Below are 12,273 nucleotides of genomic sequence, written 5' to 3'. Positions count from 1 at the left end.
CAGCCGGGTCGTGTTTGCTTGGAGGTGGCGGGCGGGCGGGCGGGCGGGCTCGAGGGGGGGCGGGGGTCCGGCTATAGGATTGGCCGTGTTCGGGGAGGGAGGTGAGCGCTGCGAGCGAGTGTGTGGGAGAGTCGGAGGGAGTGGTGAAGTTGGGGGGGGAGGCAGGGGGGAGGCAGGGGGAGGAGGCAGGGGGGGAGGCAGGGGAGGAGGCAGGGGGGGAGGCAGGGGGGGAGGCAGGGGGGGGGGGAGGCAGGGGGGGAGGCAGGGGGGGAGGCAGGGGGGGAGGCAGGGGGGAGGGGGGGCAGGGGGGAGGGGGGGCAGGGGGGGGAGAGAAGGCAGGGGGGGGGCAAGCCCTCTCTGACACGGTTTTGTCTCGCTTCATGGTTTCACGATAGCAACCGAAACTTGCACTCGTATGTATCGTGTGTGTGTGTACGTTGCGCTACGAATCCTGGCGGTAGTGCCAAGCGGCGACCCGAGTTCGATTCCCGGACAACACCAGCGACAATTATTATTTGAACCAGTCATACGCCTCGCCTAGGTCGACTCGGCCTCAAATGAGTACCCGGTGTGGTGCGTCAAACATCCCCACTGGGGAGACAAAGACGGTCGGGGCGTGGTGCTGGCCACCCACCCCATCGTGTGCCATGCGACGGCACCTTCATAGGTGCTACTCGCTAACAGCACTTGCCCCTGCAGTCTGTTCCAGGCTTTATGGGGGAACTCCTCGTTTTGGGTTTTTTTTATATCAAGATTTTCAAGATGCTGTCAGACAATGAATGTTGAGTGTTTATCCAAGCGGGGAGGAAACCCGAGAAAGCACACGCGTGCAAGGGGGCAACGCTCTATCTCGGTACAGATAAAAATAGATGAACATACTTCACCAGGCTGGTCCGTGCCAGTTGGTGAATGGGTGTAGGAGATTAATTGATTGTGATGCAATTATAATAATTTAAATGTATAAAGCGCAATTAAGCAATCGTTCTCAGGGCACTGCCCACAGTGCCTATAACAACAATAACAACCGCCATTCGCCACGAAGTGGAGGTGACATCACCACGGCGCTTGTGCCAGGCTACTGTGCACCTTGAGGCCACGTGAAGTGTCGAACGCCCCCGGCAAGAGGTCACGGGGCAGACCCAGGTGCCATGGGTCGACTGACTGAGATGACTGGCTGATGCACCACCTGTGCCCCCTATTGTGCCAACTTGCTATGTTTTAGCCTGCCCGGCCCTCTGCTTGGTGTTGTGAGCGTCGCTCCTCCGCCCTCCGTTGCTGCTGGAGGGCGACTGCCTCCAACTGCCCAGTAGCGTCCTTCACGAGCCTCCTCCACAGAGGCCACTCTTGACACCGCTGGCACCAGTCATCGGCAAGTCCAATCAGCTCCACATCCTCTTGTACCACATCACTCCATCTCTTCTCTAGGCTGTTCCGCGCCCGTTTAGCCCCCTCTATCCGGCCGAACAAAAGCTGTTGAGGCATGCTGTGGCTGAGCTTGCGGGCTACATGACCCAGCCAACGAAGCCTTGCCTGCCAGAGGAGCTCACCGATGGGACTTTGTCCAGATCTTTCAAGGATTTGTGAGCTCCTCACACAATCCAACCTGGTTAAACTCAGGATAGATCGTAGTTGGGCTGGGATAAATGTTCTAACCGGCGAATATGTTCCATTAGGGGGGTCCATCTTTCGCAAGCGTAGAGAAGGGAGGGCATGACGGTGGCCGAGAAGACCTGAAGCTTCGTGCGGAGCCACAGACTAGGTAGCTTCCACACAGCGTTACGCAACAGATGAAAAGAGTGAGACCTCTGCTGTCAAACCGGAGCCAGTCATGAGCACACTGCCCAGGTATGGAAAACTCTCCACTCTGTCCACAACTGCCCCATCACCAATTGGGAGTTGTGGGGGTGGAGTATCTAATGGGACAAAATACGCAGGCAGGTGATTAGTTTTGGTGGGGCTGATGGTAAGGCCCCACCTCTTAGTGGCATGCTCCAGGTTCAACAGCAGCACCTCCAACTCCTCCTCTGAGTGAGCAGCAATCACCAGATCATCAGCATACATAACGTGGTTGACCAATAGGGAGCCATCCCTTGACCACAGCCGAGTATCGATCAGCCTCCCATGGTATCTGTACTAGATGGAAATTCCTCTAGTACAGCCATCGAATGCGTCACCTTCTACGTGGTCAAAATAGATGCTAAATAATGTGGGAAACAGAGGACATCCCTGTTGCACCCCAAAGTGAACAGGGAATGGCTCCAACTCCTGGTCACGTAGTTTTACCCGGGCCTGCTCACCATCATGAAGGTCCTTAACGATTGTGAGCAGAGAGTCAGGGACTCCGAAAGCACAAAGAACAACCCAAAGGTCAGGCCTACTGATGGTATTATAGGCCTTGATCAGGTTAATAAAGCAGAGATGTAAGTCTTGTTAGAATTCCCTACACCTCCACTGTAGAAAATGGACAGAAAATATGGCATCTGTGCATGACCGCCCTTTCCTGAAACCATATTGGGGCTCAGCATGCCTGGCAAGGCGATGTTGAATAATCATTGCTAGGACCTTTCCCGGCACACCTGTAGTTGTTCCAGTCTGTGTGGTCCCCCTTCTTAATGATCCTGTGGAACCCGTCCAGTGGTCCAGACTGTTATTATGATGTCATGTAAGGCAGTCTGTGCACAAACGCCACCCTCCCTCAGCATTTCGCTTTGGAGATCATCTCTGCCCGGTACCTTTCCTGGTCTCAGACTCTGGATCGCCTTCCGTACTTCCTCAACAGATGGCACCTCAGCCAGCCACTCACAGGGGGTGACTTCTTCTTCCAATATTTGAGACACCGCAGCCTCAGCAGGGTCATCGCCACTTTGCACCACGATGTTTTCCAGGCTGAGGGATTTCCCCTCCCCAAGAGCTCACAGAAATGCTCAGCAAATCTGCAAACCTGTTCCTGGGGGCCGGAGATTGGATCACCGTTCTTTCCCCTAATGATGGTGATAGGTGTGGTGCTGCAAGTTACTTTTTTGATGGAGTTAAAGAGTGATTTATGATCGCGGGCCACTGAGGCAGATTCCATCTTCCTCAGCAACCCGCGACCACCACCCATCCTTGCAGCGCCTCACGGCTTCCAAACCTTTCAAGCGAAGTCTTCGGTAAGCCTCCTCATTCTCTGACGTGGGATGCTGTAGACGATGAGAGTGGGCCTGTCGCTTTTTCTCAGCCAGCCTGAACACCTCTGTCAACCAGGGTCTCTGTGGAGGTTTGGACCGTGTACCCAAAGCAGTCATTGCCGCTGCATGAGCCACAGTCCTAAACCTCGCCCATTTCAACTCGGCATCAGGTGGAGTGGGTGACGATGCAACTGCAAGCGATGATGTAATTCTCACTTGCAACTTTCATCAGCTAGCTGAGACCAGGCCACTGTAGGTTTGAATGGGGTCCTGGGTGTACACCCACCACCGGAGTGGAAGAATGGCAGGCGCATCTTACAGATGACAAGTCGATGGTCAGTCGGCAGATCAGCTCCACGGTAAGTACCGGTGTCAAGAACATGGGCTTGCATCCGCTGGTCCGTCACTATGTAGTCCAGCAGACTGTTCTTGCTTGGACCAGGCGTGCATACGTGATGTTGTGTGGAATGCACCGATGCCGGAACAGCATGTTGGTAATTACAAGCCCATGAGCCGTACAAAAGTCTAGTAGCTTCCTACCGTTGTTATTGAGCTGATCTGGCCAATACCTATACCACCTGTCTCTCGCCCATTGTGGTCACCCACTATCCAAGCACGTGTCGGTAGGAGACTACACCGTGTGTGCACACTATATATTTTTTTTATAGACACACACAGCCGTCTATCGCCGCCGGCACCTAACTAGCTAGCCCAGTTGGCAGGCTGTCTAGCCTAGCGGCATCGGCGATGGTGAAGAAGACGGTGGCGACGATGGTGGTGAGACAACAGCACGGCAAGGGGACCCACTTCCAGCAACAGCCGTGAGCTCCCGGCGTGGCCTTGATCCGCCCTGGCCACGCCCCCCTTCTGGAACCTACTAGCAGGTTCCCGGGCTTCCAGATGGCCCCCTGCATGAACTTTTACCATAGATCTTCTCGGTTCTTTCGGTAAAGTCACGTAGAAGGGAAATAATAAAATAATAAAAATAAAACATAATAAAATAATTCTCACGACGTTTCGGCCACAACGCAAGCAGCCGTCCTCAGACAGCGTCAGACGTCAGACGCTGTCTTTCCGACAGACCTGTTCTTCACCTGAGGACGGCTGTTTGCGTTGTGGCCGAAACGTCGTGAGAATTATTTTATAATGTTTTATTTATTTATTTTATTATTTCCCTTCTACGTGACTTTACCGAAAGAACCAAGAAGATTAATCCCTGCAGTCACGAAAGCTTTAAATCGAAAATTTTCCATAGATGTTTTACCCCCCTCCCCCCGTATATACTGTCGTCTCTTAACGTGTGTACTGCCGTACATTGTAGTTACACTTTTTAGACAGCAGCCGGCGATATTGCACTACACACGTGACCCAGGTCCAACCCCAGCACAATGCCTTCTTACAGCTATTCCAGGTGACTCATTTGAGGCCGAGTCGACCTAGGAGAAGCCCCGTGATCGGTTCAGATAATCGTCACTGGTATTGGTCGCGCGCAGGGATATTTTCTGGCTTACAAATAGACTTACCCATCCAGGATGGTTCGGGAATCTAACACGTCGTAGTGGTAGGAGGCTTTCGCGATGAATATTATATATCATAAAGGTTTTTGTTCGGGTTATATCGCGTAAATATGAAATGTGTCGTTAACTCCCTTCGCTTGAGAACCCGGTTTAATCACAGGCGGGTGAAACCAGCAATCAAACCCAGGCTCTCAGCTGTGCTGGACTGAGACACTGATCTCCGAGTCATCCGTTCTATGCCCTAACATCATTCTATTAGTAAATGCCCCATTTAAAAAGGGCCTTTTCCCAGATACGTCACCAATTATACATTTGTCATTTTAAAGCCGCAGACTGCTGTTGACGATCTTTCTTCTTCTGAGTTTGTTTTTATTTTGTCATAATTGCCTTGGGACACATTCGCTGGTGCATTCCCGTGAGCGTGATCAGAAGACTTTATGCAATGTCACACAGAACCCTGTAATGTTTCGCAAAAGCCCTCTTTCATGGACAGGTAAAAACTCCCACATTTACCACCCGGGGAGTGCATACAGCCCAGCTGCTGACCTGTAGACTTTACCGCACTGCTTAGTGGTTATGGCTCGTAAGGGATGTTTCATGTTGACACAAGCACGCCTCGCAAAATCCCCTACGCTCATAAACATTACTATCATATCTTCTTGGTTCTTTCGGTAAAGTCACGTAGAATGGAAATAATAAAATAATAAAAAGAAAACATTTTTATTTTATTATGTTTTATTTGTATTAATATTTATTATTTCCATTCTACGTGACTTTACCGAAAGAACCAAGAAGTTGAATCCCTGCAGTCACGAAAGCTTTAAATCGAAAATAATTACTATCATATACAAGACGTGGTCTATCCACTGCTGGATGAAGGCCCAACTCCGTCGCCGTTTCTCGCAGTTCCGAGATGTCACAATTACATCCACAGTGCCTCCTGCACTTGCTCTCTTCTCATAATGAAAGCAAAGATAACCCGGATAGCCTACACGAGCTATTTGGACAAGAGCTGTTCGCTGGCACCGATTGAGGGCGGAGTGGACCACGTGGGAGCAGATTTGGCCAACGGCACGCCCGGCCGCTTTCGTCTCCCCGAGTGTTGATGTTTACAAGCCGCATTCGGTACGGATTTAAGGTTGAGTCGACCGAGTGGTGGCCCAGGACCGGCTCAGATAATCTGCACCGATGATGGTCGTGAGCAGGAATCGAACGCAGGTCGCCGGCTTCGGAGCGCAATGCGCTAACCGCTGTGCCACCGCTCCCCGTCGATGCACCATCCAGGCTTAACACCGTGATTATTGTCCGAGATCTTACGGGATCGGACGCAATTCCGACTGGTTTGGTTATGTAATAATACACGCCATTAGCCACTAAGTGACGGTAACGTCACCACGGCGCCTGTGCCAGGCCAGGTGCACGTTGAGGCCACGTGCAGTATCGAAGGCTCGCTGACAAGAGGTCACGGGCCAGACCCAGGTGCCATGGGTTAATTGACTGAGATGGCTGGCAGATGCACCAGCTGTACCCCGTATTGTGACAACTTGCTGCTTTTTAGCCGCACGGCGCTCCGCTCGTTGTTGTGAGCGTCGCTCCTCTGCCCTCCGTTGTCGTTGATATTGTTGGAGGGCAACTGCCTCCAACTGAAATGTTCCTGCACGAGCCTCCTCAATTTGGTTATATGCAAACACACACACACTCACTCAACGGCGCGCGCGCGCGTTTCTACCGTCGACACACCTCTCAGACGCGACGGACGGAGGCCGTAATATCGTTAAAGCCTCTTCTTTTACGCGTCCTCGTGACTTTTTACGCGCGTGCGTGCGTGACCGCAAGCAACGCGCATTTGCTTCCCTGCGCGCACGCACGCACGCCGATGCTGCTCTATTTGCGTCATTGGCCGCCTCTGTGCGCGGCCCGGAGCTCCGGGCTCGTCGACCCAAACGCGCCGATCCTCCGCACGGACGCTCTCGATTCAACCACACCCGCGCATTGCGTAATGGGTTTCGCGCGGCCGGGGTCACGCTGGCGATCGCCGTGAGCCTGACCGGCGTGTCCGGAACCCCGTGGCCTGGTCGTTGGGAGCCGGTCCGACTCGGCGATTCCGAGGGCTACCAAACCACGGCCGTCACACCACGCGAGTTGCATTCCCGCTCGGGACCAGTAACAAGTGGCGATTGTTCGAACCAAATTCTGGACTTATCCTAGGTCGGCTCAGCCTCAAGTGAGTTCCTGATGCGGTGTGTAAACATCGGCACTGGGGAGACAAAGGCGGCCGGGCGCGGTGTTGGTCACCCACCCCGTCGTGGGCTGTGCCGGGCTTAATAGGTGCTCGCGAACAGCACTTGCCCCAACAGTCTGTTAAAGGCAACACGCGGCGTCTTCGTCTAGGTGCTCAGGGGTTTTGTTTTTGGAAGTCTATAGCTACGGGGTGTTTTTTATTATATTTGTTTTGCTCGTGAAGAGAGATCGCTTCGTGGGTTACGCCGAGCACTAAACACGAGGTCAAGGGTGCGAATTCAATGACCGGTCCGGGTTGACTGACCCGTGTCATCACGAACGCATTGTGAGAATGATGACGGTGATGCCGATTTTTTGTTGTCGTTAGCATCGCCAACCAATCCATTCACAATTCCAAACCGGCCATCAAATAATCCATCAAATCACCAAGGGGCCATCTACTTAGTACGTACGCATAGAAGGGGGAGGGAGGGTTAACCCAAATGCGTACGCTTGCGTATGGGGGGTCTACTTACAATGTACGAATAGGAAATGGGGGGGGGGGGTGTGAAGCCTCGATAATAATTTGTCTACATTGGCCTTCAAATGAGTGAGATAGTCCGGCGGTGGACTATCTGTTTGCTTAAACACGTCAATATTATTCATCCTTCATCGTCTCTGCGTGGATTAAATATCGGCCGTTCTATAGGATTTGTGGGGAGGGTGCGTCAAGCGTACGTACGCAGGTGGGGGGGGGGGGGTGTAAAAAGTACGCGTGCGTACGGGGGGGGGTGGTGGGGTCAAGTTTTGACAGATTTTTGCGTAGGTACAATCAAGTCATCCAGCATGCATTATCTCCACCACCGTCATTGCCGTTACAGACTTAACCTTGTTGGTCTCCATTATTATACCCACCATCATCGATGTTTCAAACTAAACTTTCATCAATCAATCAGTCACCATCCATTGTCTATCCGATAACAATTAATCATTACCGTATTCACGACGCACTGCCCCCACCCCCGCTCTGTATTTTAAAAGCAAAAGTCGTTAGGTGAGTGGTGAGTGTCTGGTGAGTAGTGTCTGGTGAGTAGTGTCGTAAGACGGGCTGCCATCGAGCTGTCCACATACGAGATCCCCTCTCTGACAATTCACGGCCTGAAGTTAATGTACAACGTACGTACGTGTGTGTATTTGAAACTTCTTTCCCACCGTACGTAGCCAACAGTGCGAATCGGAGATGCGGGGGAAGGGCAAATAAACTAAGACACAAAAAAACTGTTCTAACTCATTTATTTTTTTATTTTTTTAATCTCGACGATTTTAAAAGGGCACAGATCGGAAGGGAGAGCGTTCCAGACGGCCGCAGAAACGCACCCGCGAGCGCGCAATGCGGTGACCGCCGTCTTTAACTGATGACGGCTGCTTGTGTTGCGATCAAAATGTCGTGGTTTTAAATTTGTATATCTTTTTTTCTTTTACTTATTTTATTTTTATTACTGAAAGAAGGAGTAATAAGTCTACATTATAGACTGCCAGTACACTCACCCAGCTTATGAACCAGGCTACAGTCTCCATTATAGACTTCCAGTACACTCATCGAGGTTAATAACCAGGCTACAGTTTACATTATAGACTGCCAGTACACTCACTCAGCTTAATAACCAAGCTACAGTCTACATTATAGACTGCCAGTACACTCACTCAGTTTAATAACCAGGTTACAGTCTACTTTATAGACTGCCAGTACACTCACCCAGCTTAATAACCAGGCTACAGTCTACATGACAGATTGCCAGTACACTCACTCCGATTAAGAACCAGGCTAAAGTCTACATTAGTAATTTTTATCATTTTATTTTTATTTTTTCACTTTTTTAATTATTTTTGTATCGACGTGACTTTACCGAAATAACCAAAGAATAATAAGAGCAGTGTCTCCCTCTGTTGGTGAGTCCATCGTGCCGCATTCTGATCTCAAGTCAAAATGTTGTCCTCAACCTACGTTATGCTTTCCTTTTCATCCAAATGTGTCCTTCCCTCTGTCTCCCAACGCAATTCCTGTACCCAGTGCCGGATTAAGCTAGTGCGAGGCCTGTAACATATGTTATAAAGGGGCCCTACATTTAAAAAAATATATATTAAAACACCAATTTTTAAGAGAATATGTGTTCCCCCCTTTTATCTGGCCACAACACAGCTGTGTTAAGATGTTAAAACACCAAACTGAAACCTTTTACAAGGAATCATGTCTGCATTAACCAAAATGCTTGTGGTCAAAGTGCTAAAAAAACGTACTCTGATAATAATATCTGTGGCATTGTCTTTTAAACTGATTGGTCCACACCAGAGACAGCTTTCCTTTGAGCCTCGTCTCAAACGGTGTCAGACCAGAGGATACAGTACACACACAGTACACACATTACGCACAGTACATACACACAATACGCACACAGTACACACACTACACACAGTACACGTGGTACGCACACACAAAACACACAGTACACACACAGCACACAACGTCCGACCGCATAGCCGCATTTTGAGCGAATTCAAACCTCATAACAGAGCAAAGTTTGCACATAAACAGGTGAGCGGTATGCACAGCGCAAACTCGCGCACGCTGGAATCCTGGAATTCACCCTCTCCCATGCACGGCGAGCCTACCCCGGGTTCTCATATCGTAACAGCCGTCGTGAGCGCAGTGGCCCCCACTGTGGTAGCGCACGCCTGTAACCCAACACCGCGGAGGGTTGATGGATCCACCTGGACGAACGCTATGAAATCTTCCCCGCCCCGTGGGCCCGTCGAGGTTGTTGCAGTACCTGGGCTCGCCCAGGAGGTGGCGGTACAGCGACGTGGACTCCACCTTTGCGCCAGTACCGGATTAAGCTCGTTGCGGGGCCTGTAGCATTTTATGTTTTAAAGGGGCTCTAAATTAAAAAAAAACACGTAAATATTAAAACACTATTTTTTTACTTGCATAGTAAAGTAATTGTATTTTTTCATTTGCTATACAGCCCAGATAATACGACAAATCGCTAACCTTAAACACCCATACCCAGTCGTTCATAAAAGTTGAAGGCAGTATAGTACTATAGTAATATAGCAAGTGCAGAATCACTGAACCGGAATTGATAGCTTGAAAGCATTTAGCGCGGGGCCCGTAGCTACATATGTAGCTATATATGTAGCTACATATGGAGCTACTACATATGTAGCTACTTCTACTGGTAGAAACCACCTGGTTCCACCAGCCCACAGGGGATTATTGTGTCCGTCCGTCCGTCGTGGATCCAAAAATGGGAGGGGTGGGGCTGGGTGGAGAGGGGGGGGGTAAGTAGGGGCTGGGTGGGGAGGGGCTGGGTGGGGCTAGGTGGGGAGGGGAGGGTGAGGAGGGGCTGGGTGGGGAGGGGCTGGGTGGGGCTAGGTGGGGAGGGTGGGGGGGATGGGGCTGGGTGGGGGTGGGAGGGGTGGGGCTGGGTGGGGAGGGGCTGGTCACCCCGTGGTGCCCTTATAAAACTCAACGTTTAACCTACTCACGCCGGCTTGTGCCCGCCCTCAGTGGGGCATATTTGTGGAATACACCACGCCGCCGTTGACCCTGGCCATTGACCGAGCAACCCAACGTTCCTACCAGCTCCCTCCGCAGGAATGTGATGCTACTTTGATAATCCGGCACTGGGTCCTCCGGTTTCCTCCCGCGTGTAAAAAAAAAAACCAATCGATAGCGCCTTCATGCAGAGAGGACCGCGCGAGCTTGGGCAATTGTGGCTCGCGCTGGCCCACCGCTTGCTGCCTTCCCCGAGTGTCGTCCGTGGGTTCCTCCTCTTGAGTCGTCCTCCGTCTCTCGACGAGAGTGGAGCGGACACTGCGCGGCAGCTTTTCCAAATTGACACCGTGACGCGGGTGATGCGATACCCCGGCGTAGGTCGGAGATGCGTTCCCGAAAGGTGCCACGATGAATAAATCGAAGCGGTTTAACAAGGGGGGCAGTATGAAATATAGCACTGGGCAACACACTTTTTCTGGCATAAGGTATTCCAAAGGTTTTAAGGTAATTTTGGGGTGCTGATTCCAAATCTGGCATCAGTTTTTGTCTATCACATCAGGTTTTTGAGATATCAAATATTGCATTTTCAATTAAAACTGCAGAAGAAAAATATTAAATAAATGTGGATATCTACATAAAATGATATTATAAACACACTATCCTAAAAATACAGCACCATATTTTAACACTAAATTAGTCACTGACTCGCAACAACTTGCAATCATAAGTGACAGAGTTAATTTCACTGATATATGCCGATAGCATAAAAATGATGCGATAGAGAAAATCTGAGATCAGAGTATTTTGGCTGCGATATAAATTGCCACCTGATGATGATGATAAGCCACTTCGTTGAACTATAATTTGTGAAAGCCATTGATAAGGGGTTGACAGGTATGAATAAGGTAGCCACTGATAAGGGGTTGACAAGTGTGAATAAGGTAGAAACTGATAAGGGGTTGACAGGTATGAATAAGGTAGCCACTGATAAGGGGTTGACAAGTGTGAATAAGGTAGACACTGATAAGGGGTTGACAGGTATGAATAAGGTAGACACTGATAAGGGGTTGACAGGTATGAATAAGGTAGACACTGATAAGGGGTTGACAGGTGTGAATAAGGTAGACACTGATAAGGGGTTGACAGGTATGAATAAGGTAGACACTGATAAGGGATTGACAGGTGTGAATAAGGTAGTCACTGATTAGGAGTTGACAGGTATTAACAAGGTAGACACTGATAAGGAGTTGACAGGTATGAATAAGGTAGACACTGATAAGGGGTTGACAGGTATGAATAAGGTAGACACTGATAAGGGCTTGGCAGGTATGAATAAGGTAGACACTGATAAGGGGTTGACAGGTATGAATAAGGTAGTCACTGATTAGGAGTTGACAGGTATTAACAAGGTAGACACTGATAAGGAGTTGACAAGTATGAATAAGGTAGACACTGATAAGGAGTTGACAGGTATGAATAAGGTAGACACTGATAAGGAGTTGACAGGTATAAATAAGGTAGACACTGATAAGGGATTGACAGGTATGAATAAGGTAGACACTGATAAGGGGTTGACAGGTATGAAGAAGGTAGTCACTGATAAGGGATTGACAGGTATGAATAAGGTAGTCACTGATAAGGGATTGACAGGTATGAATAAGGTAGACACTGATAAGGGGTTGACAGGTATGAATAAGGTAGACACTAATAAGGAGTTGACAGGTATGAATAAGGTAGTCACTTATAAGGGGTTTACAGGTATGAACAAGGTAGACATTGATAAGGGGTTGACAGGTATGAATAAGGTAGTCAC

Source organism: Lethenteron reissneri, chromosome 43 (assembly GCF_015708825.2).
Source record: "Lethenteron reissneri isolate LAM-NWPU_2019-01 chromosome 43, ASM1570882v1, whole genome shotgun sequence".
NCBI lineage: Eukaryota > Metazoa > Chordata > Hyperoartia > Petromyzontiformes > Petromyzontidae > Lethenteron > Lethenteron reissneri.
Note: the sequence above shows the minus strand (reverse complement) of the source record.